This window comes from Poecilia latipinna, unplaced genomic scaffold (genome assembly GCF_001443285.1).
Source record: "Poecilia latipinna isolate Pla-1442-1.1 unplaced genomic scaffold, P_latipinna-1.0 Scaffold37, whole genome shotgun sequence".
In the NCBI taxonomy this organism is placed as follows: Eukaryota; Metazoa; Chordata; class Actinopteri; order Cyprinodontiformes; family Poeciliidae; genus Poecilia; species Poecilia latipinna.
In genome coordinates, this window is record NW_015112653.1 from 681,371 (window position 1) to 697,735 (window position 16,365).

Sequence of the window (16,365 nt, forward strand, 5' to 3'; positions counted from 1 at the left end):
TTATTATTATTATTATTATTATTATTATTATTATTATTATTATTATTATTATTATTATCATAAATAAGTCTCTTATTTCAACCGTGTAGAAGTTTTGGCCCAGTTCAGCATGTCCTAATGTGACAGCCAGTGTATTTTGTTATCATCAATATATTCATATTTATTTATTTACTGTGGCCTGTCGTGGCAAATTAGCCAAGCAACATGATGGTGGGTATGGTTGCCTTCCAGTGTTAGTGGTAGATTTGATCTACTAAAAGGCTTTACCTGGAATATTGACTCAGTTGACATTATCAAATCAATTTGCTTTATCTACAATTCTGCATCTCCACATATAGCATTATCTGCTGAGTTTGGACACCGGCACTCTTTTTCTGCTTAATAAGGTACTGATGAGGTTATCGCTTAAACACAACAGCATGTGCCGAAGAAATGTGGCTATATGCTCAACAACTATGATTAAAAATTAGGGCTATTCCTAACAAAAATTATTTCTGAATGCTTTCTAAGTGAGAAAAAATTATGGTGTGATATTTAAAATAAGATGTTTTATCTACATTTTTATTTGATCTGATCTTTTTTAGTTATTTTGACAATTTTTCACTTCCTGCAAATAAATGCCTAAAATCCCCTTTTTTTTTTTTTTTAGGAATTTTTGTTACAAAATATTACAACATTTTTATTTAAGCCATACACATACCTTTTACATATCAAAATAAGAGAAACTATGTTTTTTTTTTTTTTTTTTCCAGAGATGAATTTACAAATCATCAGAAGGTGAGAACATTCTTTTTATTTTATGACATTTTCTGGATTAATTGAAATCTGATTAAAATGGAAAATAAACACTCAATTCTGGCCCCCGTTCTTTTTGCACACACGGCTCCTAGAAATAGCACTTAAATAATTCAACATGAGTTAGTAAGAGTGGCAGAATTACCTGCTGATAAAGCTTGGGTCCAACCTCAGAGACGGCAGCCTGCACTGCCTTCCTCACAGCGAAGCAGTGATAAGGCTGAAAAAGGGGAAGAATATCATGCAAATAGAAAGCAGACAGCAGCCACAACAAGCCCATGGGGACTTTCCCCCCCCCCCCCCTTCCTCGGACAGATCGCACACAGTTCACACTAAAGTGCTAAAGCCATCACTTTGTTAAAGGAGTCCCCCTGGAGGTGCGAGAGTCTCCATGATAGCACCTAGCACTTTATTCAACTCAACACTCCAAAGTGCTGGAGAAGGCACAGTAAATTATAAAGAAAGTTGATGAGGAGTCCCTGGATAATCCAAGTCTGAGCAGCAAATGCACTACAGAATATTGTGGGATGTTTACTTACCTCCTCATCCTTCACAAGCTCTTATTCTCCCACAGCGGGAGGAGGGAGAGGAATCGGGTCTGGGAATAAATTGATTTCAAGGGAACACGAGTTGACCTCTTGCTATCAGATGGCTTTTCTTTGACTATGAAAGAAAGAAGAGAGGGTAAACAACAATATCTGGTGTTTGGCACTTCAAACCCCCACAAAGTAGGGGGAGTACTTGCTGCCACATGAAAGTTTGCTCATTATCAGGGAGGTTTTGTAAGAAGAGGAAGAGGGAGGGGTCCTGATTGTGTACCTGATGTGGGCTTTTCTTTCTGCTTGCCTGATCACAGCTCTGCCTCCATCTTCCCCTTATCCTCCACAGCTGCGGCTGCTCCGGTGCAGGCCGAGCCGAGAGGGAAACTGCGGATAAAAAAAAAAAAAAAAAAAAAGTGGTCAGCCTCCCTCTTTTGAGCTGTTTGATTATCTGCATGCTTGTGAAGACCAATCCTGCTCTAATGGCCGATTATCAGATTTAAGATAAGAACAAATCTGGAAATTCATTTAGAAGGATAAGTGGGAATATTATTGTGGAAAGTGTAATTATGTTTTATAATAATAATAATAATAATAAAGAAACAGATATAAGCAGTTTAAATACAATCCCCAGTGAAGCGATAAAATTGCTATTAAGGTTTTTCTGTAAAATCAAGCAAACTCCATTTCAGCAGAGTTGATCTGCTGAAAAAATGTTCCATTTATTTTACTCTTGGTAAATTGTTGATAAATAATAATAAATTCTACCAGTTTAAAATCAACCCTCGATTCATACATCCATCTGCTGACATCCCATAATCAGTTATTTGTCCTACATCCAAGTGTGATCATCTTTGTCTTTTTAAATTGTATCTTTTTAATCAAATTCCCTTTCCTTCACAGGTGTTTCCTTGTATTGTGAAAGGCTGCAGCAAAATGTGCCAAAAGGTGTTTTGTGAGAAGAGCTAAGGTTCCATTAGATTTCATTATCAAAGATCTTCCATGATCATTTCTGGCCAAAATGTGATAAAAAATAGATGTGATCTGATCATTGCGTCCAATTTTGTCTTGCACAACAGCAGAAACAGTTACGCAGAAAATTGTCTGTTAAAATTGAGTAATTTTAACAATTAAAATAGCTTTAAAAATACTCTTTTTAAAGCTCTCTTGTTGAAATAATTCTAAAAGAGTTAAATTAACACAAATCAATTCTGAGAAGGACCAAATAGACTCGACACAGTGTGGATTTAACACTGCCAGATTGGCTGTATACAGACTTTATCATTGTTATCATTGCAACCAATCAACCAGATGGAATAAGTGAAAAATAACACAGCAGTCATATGGAGAGGTTTTCAAGTTATCAAAGTAGTTTGGTTTTATGACATTTAAACATAAACCATACTGTATTTACCAAATGCATAATAATAACACAATTGTTTGATTTAAAATAGAAAAGCAACAGCTATTCGCACGTCTCCTAAAAAACTAATAATATTACAATGGGGGTTTCATATATAATTTATTTAAATGTGTTTTGACTGCAATGCATGCATAGGCAAAAGTGTAGATTAAGCATCTACTAAATTCTGCCAAATCTTGCCTTGTGGTCTTTACAGAATAAAATACATTTACCAATCTTGTATTAGTCTTAGCTTGCCAATTGCAGTTTTAAATGTCTTTAAAAAAAAGAAAGAAAAAATACCTACAAATATTTCCAAACTTTCTCTTGTTAGTCAGTCTGCTGACAGTCGCCACACATCAACAGGTGGACCTAATGCTTAATGCCACCTGACCCGCTTTGTTCTCGTGCCTCTTGTGATGTCACTGACACAAATGCCAACAAAGCAGAATTAACAGCTTTTTACCACCGTTCAAGTTTGTAAAATCCTACTCTGTGAATCCATTCTTCATTGCCCAAGTGTGATTTTATTTATAGAGTACATTTGTTACGAAAAGAAAAAAAAAAAACGGATAGTATCTTTAACTGCACGACGTGGAACATGCCGAGAAGCTCCTCTGTCACCATCATGCACCATTACCCTCAGAGTCTTATCTCTCCTTTGATAAAGTGCTAATGACAAACAGTTTAAGGTTGTAAAACGGTCCAATTGATTACAGTTTAAAGATGAATGCGTTTGAATTAGATGGCATTTTGTCTAATGAGGTGCCTTTACGGCTGCGACAATACACAGAAAATGTGCTTAAGAGCAAAGGCAACATTATGATGGGATTGCTTGCAGAGACAATGGCGACTTCAGCATCACTTCAAATGAGTCACACTGAATGTCTCAAATAAAAAAAAGTATAATTAATGTGAATAAAGTTTTTTTTTTTGTAGTCTAAATATGTGACCTATTTTGAAGGTTTGTGTTCTGAAAATACATTCAGCAAGTGCCAAATGAGTTGTGCAGCTCTTTAATCATTCTAATTATACAGTCTTTATTGCTCCTTAGGGCAGAATTGTGTGTCTTTGTCTCAGTGGGAATTATTTTGGTGAAGAACCAAAATATTTACTCAACCACAACCTAAATATTACGGATATCAAGAGGAATTGAGATATAATCCCCTCATAGAGCGCAGTATTAACTTAATCACATTAGGGGGAAATACTATTGATAGTGGTCATGATCCCTTGGTGAGGAGAGCTGCAATTCACAATGAAACACACAGCAGTGCACAAATACAACACAGAGTGGTGTGTATCCAACATTGTGGACTCATACAGGCAACTGGGCCTGAGGGCTGTGTAGGTGTGTGTGTGTGTGTGTGTGTGTGTGTGTGTGTGTTTGTGAATGATGGTGAGAGAAGAGGAGTGATTGTCAGCTGAGTCTTCGAGGACCCGAACTGACAGATACAACAAACTTTGAAAGCACATTACCCAGGGAGAATGGCAACACAGAAGCACGACGAGTCCGCCGGGGCTGATAAGACCTTCATCTTTAAACCGTCGCTTGTCAAAGTATTATACGTAATCTCACAGTGCAGAATATCTCCGCACCCCGAGGGGCACACAAAATAGCGGCGGCAATCAAATGGCTTCCTGTATCATTAAAGAAAAAAAAAATAACAGTAGCGGCCTTTCCTAGCCTTTGAGAAGTCAGATTTTTGAACTGTGATCACTGCCACCTCCCCCCCGGGGGGCAAGCAGCAGGGAGAATAAGTATTGAACATGTCAGTTATCTCAGTAAATATATTTCTAATGGGGCTATTCACACAGGATTCATACCAGATGTCAGTAACAATCCTTCAAGACATCTCTAGTACGTAGAGACGAGTCGCAAGCATTTGTCAGGTGTGCTACTGACCCATTCTTCCTCATAAACTGTCGTCAGATGTTGAAGGTTTTTCCAGCGCGCTGATCGTCAGTTTCTTTCCACAGATTTGGAACTGAATTCAAGCTGAGTAAAGCGGCCATTTTTGCAGCTTTATTTTTTTCCTAAAACAAACTGACAGTTTCCTTGGCTGTGTTTGGGATCGTTTGTCTTTACTCGTCTTCAGATGTTTATCGAAAACGCTAGAGTACATTTCTCCATTAACCTTCAGTCATAAGAACTCCCAGAACCAACCTGCTGAAAAACATCACCATTTTGTTTCCACTTCCAAACGCCACGGTGTTTAGAAGCCGAGTGGCTCTTTGAACTTGGTCAACTCCTCTGTCCTACAAGGAGAACGTGATCATGTCTGGTTTGTGGTTAAATGCCATATTCCACTCCTGGATTAAGGCTTTTTTTTTTTTTTTGGTTTTCGCTGGAAGATTCACGGAATTAGAAAAATGTTTTCCAACAGAAAGACCACAAAGGTCTCCAATGGGGGCTTTTTTCTTTTACCATCATAATAATCATGACACCTTGGCAATAAGAAACCTTTTATTTTCAGATCTCTTCATGGCTTTCTGTGCTTTTTCACAGCTTCCTTTCATCGCCCCTTAAGTACTTATTCTCTTATTCATTCTAGTTTATTAAACTGAACTTCATTTACAGACTTTTCTTTTTCATGTGGTTGACTTGGGATGTTACCGACATCTCTGTGTATTAGATCCATACGCTGAGAGAAACAACATTGACGTGTTCAACACGTATTTCCCCAGCTGTATGTTTCCGTTTACCTGCAGGCAACGAGATGACTCGTCCCATGATGGACTATTTTGAACAATTTAGGAGATACATTATCGCCGGGCTTTCTCTTCCTCATTATTTCCTCCCTTATCCCCGCCGCATCACTGCAAAGCCCCAAATGGAGAGTTGTAATTACCCAGACTGCCACCTGATAGCAGGCCCCTTTCTATCAGCTTTATCACTGCAGGTCCTGCTAACTCATCACAGAGACAGAGGGGAAAGAAAAGGGGCCTGCTCGTGGCACAGATAGCTCATCTCTAAGATACATTTATAGTTTCAACTGGGATCAGAGAAAACTGATGCAGCAAGGCAATTTTTTTTTCATCCTTTCCTTCAACCTCACAAAGACTGCTCTCTCTCAGTCTTCTCCCAGTCTCTCGCTCTTTATGTGAAAGCTGAATTGAGGCTGCTCCCGCAAACAAAAAGTGATCCAATCTCCTTGAACCTGTGGCAATGCAGCAACACATGCTTCTTTTTTTTTGGTCTTTCATAACGGCGGTGGCGTCCTTCAGAGGAATGAGAAAAGAAAAACTCCAAAAGGTGACTTGTTCATCTTTAACATTGCACAGCACTTACATTAAATGCTTTCCAGGTTATTAACCACCTTTGACCCTTATTTAAATTTCCCTCCTGTTTTGAATGAGAAATGAAGAATTCATCAAAAACATTTTTCATCTCGACTGAAGAAATCAATAGAAACAACGCTGAAAAGTTGGGAACAAGGGTCAACATTTATTCAGTTTATTATTTTTTTCAGGTACATGAGTCTGTGAAAGTGAAAGGATGAATACAAGCGCTCCCAAGCCCGCCACAGAAGAAAAAAAAAAAACAAAAAACTTTTGAGTTACCCAACTCTACCATGTTGCATAAAACACTGTCTGTTGTGCTTTAGACCTCGAATTCTGTGACTTATAAAAATAAAATTATATAATTACACCAGAGAAAATAATGATTACATCAAGTATGAAGCAAAAAACTGCGTCCTTGACGAGGGGCTTTTATTAGTAAACATTTATTTAAGTTTGGTGTAAATGTCTCTGAATTTAACACGTACTTAGAATTAAACTTACATTTAGTGAAATGTCTTTTGCGCATTATTTTCACCTTCATGAATTGGGCTCGCTAATCACCCGACGGCATTTAACGGGGAAAGTAATCCAATCGTTGATATCGACACTTCTAATAAAAGTTTATAATTACCTGCCGATTCAAAGCGGAAGCATGGGTTAGTGTGGTGCAGGCTCATAGATGCACTTTCCTCTATCACTTTGTGACAATGAAAGCGGCCCTTTGAGCATCCACTCATCACTAAGTCAAAAGAAACAGCTCGAGCCACTGTGACCTCCATCAAATGGGAAGATTGTGAGGATGCATTGGATCCTCTATGGTTCCCATGGCCTGAGCGCATTCTGACAGGGGGCACTCTAACGTGGCTTGAAAGGAGAAATCAATCTTATTTGAGGAGATTAAGTGACCAGGATAATAACCATGACATTGAGAGTGAGAGAGAGAGAGAGAGAGAGAGAGAGAGAGAGGGAAAAAAAACTCCCACTTCTCACAGGAGTGAAATGACAAAGCTTCTGCACAGGGTTCATTCTTGTGGCTGAATGTCACGTCTCTCTAGGTGAGCGAGTGTTGTCTTACACAGGGTGCCTTCACAGTTTTTTTTTTCCTTCAGATTAGAAATTTTGTGCATCTTTTAACAACATAAAACCTAAATGTAACATGGCTTTGTGGCACATATGTCTGTAGCAGCCAGTAAAGAAAAGACAGGCAGACAACTATAGCTTTTAGAGTTTCGTGTTTTTCCATATTTATTAAAAAAAAAACTGTAATCAACTTCCATCATTTTCTGGTTGCCGCTTAAAACATTGGGGACGGAGCACGTGTTCATTTCAAGAACAGACGTTCATGCAGACATGTACAGGGAGTGGGGGGGAAAAAAGTGTTTGACATTTGCATGCTTACCATGTTTTTTTTTGCATCTCGACATGTATGATTGTGTGTGCGCATGTTTCTCCGAAGCACCGGCTTGAATGGCGGTATGATCAATGGGAGGGCAACTGTCCTGTCAGCACCTTGTGTTTGGGTGAAGAGAGGGGGGGGTCTGCCACGGGCTGTCTCAGGTGATCTCATTATTTGATGGACACAGCAGAGGAGAGCCTGCATTCATGCTCCAGCCTCTAGTCTTGGCCGCCCAATCAGGCCGTTATTCATGCAGAGGAGCACTTATAGGAATTATTGATCACATTTTGACACAGTATTCTCTCCTCTCCATGATCAGTGTCATACTCTTTCCACGGTACACACAGTAAACACGACAACATCATTAGATTCCTCTGTAGGGTGATAACACTTATCAGCAACCCCCCCCCCCGCCCCCCACAAAAAAAAAGGCAGCCTGGGTTAATGTGTTAAGATGTTTGGCTAATGATTTTTAAATAATCTGTTTATTTCTAGTGTTTATCTAAACAGCCTGTGAGAGGAGGGGGGTAGCGGCAAAGCAAGGAACATGGCTTTTCAAAAATCAAAGACTTCAAAGGAGCTAATCATCTGCGTGAAGATTAATGAATTACTCTTACGATTGCTCTTCTTACTTTTTCACTCACACGTTTTTCTTTTTTCCTTATTTCATGTTGTGTTAAAGGAAATATCCGTGCAGAGCAACATTCTGAATAGACAGCTAAACCAAAGGGCAGGACCCTGCAAGAGTCAGATTGTCATCCCATGGGGATGCTTGCTGGAGGATGATGTGACACGCCTAAAGAGCAAATCTCCACCAAGCAGCCCCCGAGGGCTGTTTGCATTTAGCAGCACAAGCCAAAAGTATCCCCTCTGTTTAGATTAAGCCTCGCCGAGAGGGTCAAGTAAAATCAATATGGTAATCCATAAACTGTCCTGTGTGATAATTACTAAGAGGGGAAACAGTAATTACAGAGGACATTAATTTACTTCTTAGATTTTGTGCCATGGGAGAGTTTCACTTAGCCTCGATTCATCTGGAGGCGAACAATTCACAGAGGAAGCGTCGCTTTTTTCCCAGCTCTTATAAGGAACAGTAGGTGCGTGCACGCTTTCAGACGGAGTCCCTTTGGAGATGCCAAAAGATTGTTTGAAGGTTTTCAGACCCCTGTGTAGGACACTCCAGGGTTCTTACATTGGTCACTGAAGGGCAAAGTTTCACAAAACACACAGTTTTGTTCCCCTCTGACAATGTGTCTCGCAACATTAACATAACAACAATATGAGAAAATCTATATGGACTATTGGGGGATACAATCTTTGTGTCCTCGGCTAAAGATGCATGGAGTGCCACACAAACGGCACAATGTCCTAATGGGGCAATAACCTGTATACATTTTGATCTTTTTTTCTTCCCGTCCACTTTGAGCTACGGCGCAAACATTGCACAGGCATTCTTTTCTAAAAACCCCAGGTTGCAGCTGGTCCGCCACTCACTGCGCACTGCCAAGTGCGAGAAATGGGTTTCTTTTTATAGGACGGAGCAAATCTGGACTAATGTGTCTGGTAGAGAGTGTCCCAGGGAGCCCCCGCTCTCCCATTCTTTAGCCATTCTTTCCACTTTTCTCTCCTCCTGCAAGTGGGATAATTGCAGTTTAATTGGGTGACAAGAAATGAAAACTGTGTCCACATTATCTGGGATTTTCTCTCTTTTTTTTTTTTTTTTTTTTCCTCCAGCCTGCCATCAATTCAACGAAGCCCATTTGTCAGAACTGGCAAGCTGATGCTTGGTCAGCTTTGAGCACCAGTTAGCAAAATGAAGAGCAGGGGGCCAAGATAGATAGAGAGAGGGGGGTGTGACAGCTGAGAAAAATGCTCCTGATATCTTATCATAACCACACATTTAACCTCAAGATGCATGTACTAATAGGTTTGTGAATTAAGAGCATGGTTAGTTGATTGGATGGCTATCTAGATGGATGAATATAGAGAGAAGCTAATACTCGGTTAGCCTTGATCACCAGTTAACACAATCAAAAAGGAGAGAGTCAGACAGTCGAGAATAAAATGCTCTTTACATCTCATCATAACCATACATTGATCTTCAAGATGCATGTCATTTCAGCTAAGTAAATCAAAATACTTATTGGAAAGAATGATTTCTTTTTTTTTCAGAAAAAAAAAAAAAAAAAAACTACCAGTTTCAGTTTCCTGACTGAAATTCATCAGCAGCTTTGAATGTAAGAGTTTAATCATCCAGAAACATTTCACAAAGCCTAACACCTCGTGTCACTTTAGCAACCTGGACAAAAAGCACTAATGAATACCAATAAGTCCCCGCATTGTGAAGTGGATGTGCTTCATAGCCAGCTCCATTCAATTCATCAGCATTCTTAAATTCTGCACAGCAAGGTTATAAACATTGAGTCATAGTCGGGCCAGCCGTAGCTCACCTTCCTCTTTGTTTGAGCTGTACTCAACCTTAAAAGCCTCTTTCAGGATGCATGAATGCACTTCATTTTCTCTCTGAGAACTTTGCTCTGATAGCTGGAAAAAAGGGAAGGTTGTTTGGAGAAGGAAGGAGAGACAATAAAAGAAAAATGAAAGCTTTCAGATTCCATTATGAGCATTGCCATCTATTCTTTTCAGCTGTTTATACAGTACATTTTCCTTACAATAATCCTCCCTTTTGCCTCAATATGCCTGCCAGCCACTCAAGCAAAATTCTAAATGGGTCTTGCATCAGGGTTATGGTAATGTTGTAAATACCAGAAAGATGATGGAGAAGTATTCTAAGGGCAAAAAAGACCAAATCAGAAAACTACATCATTAATATTTTTGCTTTTCTCCACAAAGCAGAGAATGGGGAACAAAAAAAAAAAAAGAAAAAAAAAGAAAACAAGACTTTGCCACTGCACTACAGTGCATACTGTAGGTACCCATCCAGGTTCAGGTGCATTGTGTAAACATTTAAGACGGTCTGATCATTTGGTGGAAAGAGCGGGCTTTGTGCAGCATTAAAGCACAAAAATCTTCTGCACAATAACCAAGGTGGAGTGGCTCCCACTCTGAAAGCAACGGGGGACCTTCTCTCGATAGAATATGTTTGAAGGTTACAAGATATGTTGTGTGCTCTTAGGAGCATGTGCAAGCCCACATGTGCGAATGGGTACACGTAAGACAGTGAAGATGGAGGAAAACATATAAAAAGGTTAATCAGGATCCAAAAATAATACAGGTCTGGTTTGTTATTTGGGGTTATATGTTGGCATTGTATCCACATGCATATGCATCCACTCGCTTTGAATTTTTTCACTTTTCATCATGTTACAAACAAACCTTAGTGCTTTTAATAGGGGCATAAAGTGTTTAATGTGTTTCTTTTTAACTGCGAGTTTAAAAAAAAATATACGTGGCATGTAAAGTCTTTTTCCAAACACTTGCACAATTGTTGATATTTGTATATTTGTGTTAACCCTATCTTACTCTGACACCCCTACATAAAGTCTAGTAAAGACAATTGCCTTAAGAAATCACCCAATCAATAACTAACAAAGGCAAATTGTTAAAAAACCTGTGGAAAAATGTGAAAAAGCTGTTCCGCAATAATAAGAAGGGTTGATTTACTGTAATGCAAATAAAGATTTTACGATTGATTATGGAGAAGAGCAGAATTATTTTTTGATGTATCATTTTTAACTAAATGCAAACAAAAAGAGAAAAATCATATCCATTTCTGTCAGGTTTGCTACTCCTTTCACATTGTTTTATTCTCTTCCAGGACGTCTGCCCCCTGCTCCATCAGAAACAAAGTTCTGAGCCTATAATGTGCTGTGTGAATGGGCACCTCATTCATTCAGGCTGTTAATCATTTCTACATGAGGCAGCAATAGAAAACCGCTTAAGGAAAATTGCTTCGGCCTGGTCAGTGCAGGCAGCAGTTTGTCTAATCAGAGTGCAAATAAGGTTTGATCACTGTCCAGTGTAATCTGGTCCACAAGCAGCATTTCCAGTACTAAATCAAGCGTCAGGGAGGGGAGGGGGAGCTGCAGGTGCTGCCTCACAGACAGGCCTCCCCCTGGGGCCCTGTGCTGGGGAATAAACAGCAAATAAATGGCAGTGCTGGGAGAGTGATGAGCTGATTAACTCACTGCGGGGCAGTTTCTCATTATCCCCTTAACCCAGACGGAGACCTAACCAATCTTACACCCTGTCTCACCTACAGCAGGGCTCAGTTCAGTACCGATCAGGCTGCTGACATTGTCTGGGTTAGACTTTCAGTGAGATAGTCTCTATGTGGATGATATATTTAAAAAAAAAAAGGAATTGAGCATGTGTGTCTCTGTGTGTGCGTGTGTGCGTGCGTGTGTGTGTGTGTGTGTGTGGTTCATCTCTGGGGAGACTCCTAATGTGTCAACTCCATGGCTCATTTCTTTCAATTACACTGCCTGGACTTAGAGAGCCCACCAGCAGTCCACTGACAGCTCCATACGGGTCCCATCACCGCTTATCACAGACCAGTTGTGGATAATTCATTTACCCTCCATTGAATGTCGTGTGTTGCCATAGACAAAAGCGGTTACATATCACACCATTCACAGATGGTTAATTGAGAGAAGGTCATCATGAAGGCCATTGTAGATGCTAAATTATTCTGCAAGACCTGTTAAAAAAAATAAACTTCAAGATCACAAAATTGTAACATAAGATTCTGTATTAATAAAACTACATATATATATTTTTAGTAGTGAATGCACGCTTGAGAAACACGTGATTTTCCTTTCCTTGAAAATGTTGATTTTTGCTTGTCACATGAACATAAAACATCATCAGACATCCTTTAAAATGAGCTGCATCGTTCCTCCTATTGTGCCTCCCCTTGCAGGTTTCAAAGAAAATTAATTAACATGATACAGAAATGGGTAGCATGCAAATGCCGAAGCCCTCACTTTATGCCTGGGTATCCCTTTGTTCCCTCTATTGTACCAAATTATTTAATTGGGTCTCTCCGATTGTGCACAGACACAGGAAGGAACACAGGCCATTGTTTGCCTCCCGTACGAGCCACAATATGGCATCAAATTCAATTCCCATCAAATCGGCGGGGCTGCCGTGGACCTTGCAGCGGCCCTGGAGATTAATGAAGATCTGCATCAAGGCAAAGCGCTGGTCTGAGATGGGAGATTTCTCCCAAATAAAAGACCCCCTTCACAAGAACAAAAGAGGCTCTGAAAGGCAACGGGATGTTCTGAGTAGATGAAATAATTCAAAACAAAGACAGGAGTTTGGGCCAGGGAGGGGGAAGGCTTCAGAGAAAAAGAAAAAGTGTTTATTTTACTTCATCTGAGCAACATATTTGCATTGTTTAGAATGAACAAAGCACAAAACTCAATTTCTCCATTTTTTTTGTGCATTTAATAATTAGTTAAAGTTTAGCATCTTATGTAAAATACATAAAACGGCGTACAAAAGTTCACATAAACCATACTGCAGCTTTAAATACCACTTAGTCCTTATGAATAGGATTGGAAGATAAACATGGCTGATGTACTGAGAAAACATCAAGTGTTGCCTTGACTGTCTTATTCTTCAAAATAAAAAAAAACGGCAAATTGAAGGTGATGACTGCCGGGGTCTGAGGCAAATTAATGCTCTGCTCGTCTCTCTGTGTGTTCCGACGATTGCCTGAGAAGAAGCACACTTCAACTGTACATTCAGAGAGCGTCAATAGATGTTTTCTTTTTTCTGTGTTTTTTTTTTCTCTCTACATTCACTTTGTATGAACCGCAATAGCAACTGGATGACTTCGCTTCAACAGTTGGATTATTTCAGATCAGCTCATTTGCTTGGTTTCCAAATGATGGTGGACACTCAAGAGCTGCCTGATAACCACAGGTGAGAAACGTTCTTTATATATAAATATTTACACACATACATGTTTCAAAAAGAAAAAAACAAAAAATAAATAAATACTCAAAAATGTCCCTGATTTTATTCAATTAATGGGTTGTTTGTTTCAAAAACACATCCACACAGGAACATCAGAACATGCTAACTTTACTCCCCCACACCTGTGAGTAGTGCTGGACATGGAGTATGGCACGTGGACATAAAGCCGCCACATGCGGTCAGCGGCAAACACAAGAAGGAAACGTGAATGGAGACCGACTGCCTGCGTCTGGAGTCTTCTCTGTAGAGCGACAACAAAGTCGAGCTTCTCCTCAATGTCGTGTTACATTATGAAACTAATAAACTACAATACAAACATGTGACCCACCATCGTTGCTATATAAGATGCGTGTGAAGCACTTTGAGTTATAGGTCAAGTTTGCAGTATTGTTCACGATTCACACGGAAACGCATGAGTGAAAGTTTCCCTCTGGAACACATTTTTAAAACAAAAACAACATTTAGTGTCCCCTAAAACGCAGGTTTCATGTGGCTGCAGGACACAAACAGTTAAAAACTTATATGTTTTCGGAAAAAACCCCAAAAAAAAACACTTTCCTGTGTGGAAGGGGTTTATGTTTAAAAGAAGCAAAGTACCCTATACTATGTGGTTAATTGCAATATGGGTGACAAAGGCTTTGAAAAGACTTTACATAAATTAAGTACAACTGCTGTGACAAAATCATCGGTTTATGATCACTACGATGGGACCTTTATATCAATGGTCTGGGATTGCCTGTGGTAAGATAGGAAGCTAAAAAGTAAATTAAGCTTTGAGGTTGCCTAAACATCATATGCCAGAGAAAAAAGGTGAAAGGGGTGAATCAGGGAGGAAATTTTTATTGTTAAAAAAAAAAGTATATGGTTTTTGGCAATTGCCACCTGCACGCCGCACTCCACTCTTTCACATTCACCGCATGTGCGTGTACCAGCCTGCCATATTTACTTCATTTCCCCCGTTTCATAGATCCTGCTCGCTGGACCAGAACGTTCCAGCTGCCACCTCAACATCTCATTATTTTTTCTGAAAATATCAAGCTTGTATCTTCTTGATAAATAATTCGCAGTAGTATAATGTATCGGACTAAAACATATTTTCAGGGAGGGCACTGGGGTTAAAGTGCCAATCTCACCTTTTTAATTTTTTTCCACCCCGAAGACAGAGATTTCCATATATAGAGTGACCATGGTTTGTGTTCGACATGAGCAATCGGGATGGAGCAACACAGCGACACATATTGCTGTCAGAGATTGGAAATGAGGCCCGCTAACCTGTAGGCAGCCTCCCCACACCAATCAGTTTTTACACATTCCCCCCAATGCATTTTGCCGCCTCTGAAAAAAAAAAAAAAAAGAGAGAATTGTGACTGTGAAGTTTTTATCGGAGTAGTTGACAAACATTACTCTTTAATGCAGTTTTGTAGAAATGCATTCTTATCCCTCTTGGAAGGCATTTATCTGCTTGAAACCTGCAAAATGGTTGCCACAGGGAAGGATTCCCTTTAATAGACTACAATAGGCTCAGTATGGGACACATTCTGATTTCAGTGATAGATAGCGGGGGCCCCAGCCATATATTCATGGGAAATTGTTTATCTTCAAGCAAAAGGCAGGCGACTGAAAGGCCATTTTTACAATAGCATTTCAACTTTCATCTGGAATGATTCCTTTCAAATCGGATAAATTGTTCTGAAGAATTTCAGACAGGTGCTTTTCATAAAAAAAAAAAATAAAAAAAAGCGTCCCTCTGAAAAAGAAGATGTCACAAAACATGAATGCAAAACAAGCTGGGAGAAGAAAACGCCTGTAGGTGGGTGTGGGCGTATGTTTTAAAAGCTTTTTTTTAGATAGAAGCTAAAAACTAGTTATTAGTGTAATTAAACATACTATACAACAACATGTATTGTAATTAAACTGCTGTGTATTGTTACATGTTTTCACTTTTTTGGTGAGGTTCTTTTAGTATTCAATTTAAGGTCTTAACCTGGGCTACATCTCAATAACAGAAGACAGCAGTAAAACTGTAAGGGTACAGAAGCGGGAGGGAGGGTGGACTCTAAACGGCAGCCTCAGGAAGCAGGGACAATTAATCAATAGAGTGTTCCTCTCCAGTAGGGGCCAAATGTAAACAAATTGAAAAGGACGGAGAACAAAAAGCGATTGGAGATTGAAACCGACACTCTCAACAGGGGGGCGCCATATTGTAAATGGGCTGCCTTCTTTGAAGCAGTTTCACCCCTGCTGCCCAGATTCAAGTGGATGTCTGCATTATGATCACGACAAAGAAAACAGGTGCAAAAATCTTTCAGATGTTTTTTATACATACATATATATATAATTCCCCTTTTCTTCCCCCCCCCTCCACCCCCAAGTATATTTTATTTAAAAACAAAAATCTGAAATGCAATTTAGTGTAATTTATCGGCGCGTTCCTTCCGAAAGAGACCTGTCCCAACGAAGCCGCGGTGGCGCAGAATCTGCAACATAACAGCGCCCGAGGGCACCGGCACAAAAAAAACTGTGTACATGTCAGAGCTGCATGCCACAAGTTAAATTAATGATTCTTTAAAGGGTTTTGTTTTTTTTTTTTTTTTTTTTAATGAGAGAATCTGTTGTGGCTTTTTTATCAAGCCTCTTCATATTTCACTGAGGTGGAATGGTGCACCACATTTGCGAGGCAGAACTAATGCTATATAAATCTTGAGTATTAAGCGAGCCCCGGGGACAGAGTCTAAATGAAGATTTTACACCAATTTAAACCTGCCTGCAATTTGATTCCCGTCTTAAGTGCATTTATTTAACAGGTGCTGGAGATGAGAGTGCCTTTCCATCCAAAGTGTCGCTATGTCTCCTTTATTAATTTATGGTTTGCAAGTGGTGGGCGTGGGGGCGGAGGGGTGGGAGAATAAGGGAGAAAGGGGAGTTGACAAACACTAATCAATGGGTTCAGAGTGGGCTGATTCCGCCACAGATTCAGTGTACTTTTGCTTCATTTGCAAACT

At 39.6% G+C, this 16,365-nt stretch overlaps 1 protein-coding gene across 1 annotated transcript in view; it reads right to left on the reverse strand.

Annotated features, from left to right (window-relative positions):
- Positions 1-1,701, reverse strand: part of sox21b (SRY-box transcription factor 21b) — a 7,994-nt gene extending 6,293 nt beyond the window's left edge. The window contains exons 1-3 of the mRNA XM_015044845.1: positions 1,615-1,701; positions 1,335-1,458; positions 941-1,015 (exon numbers count right to left, since the gene is read on the reverse strand). The gene's annotated coding sequence lies outside the window, so the exon portion shown is untranslated. The remainder of the gene's footprint in view (positions 1-940; positions 1,016-1,334; positions 1,459-1,614) is intronic.
- Positions 1,702-16,365: the final 14,664 nt, after the last annotated feature.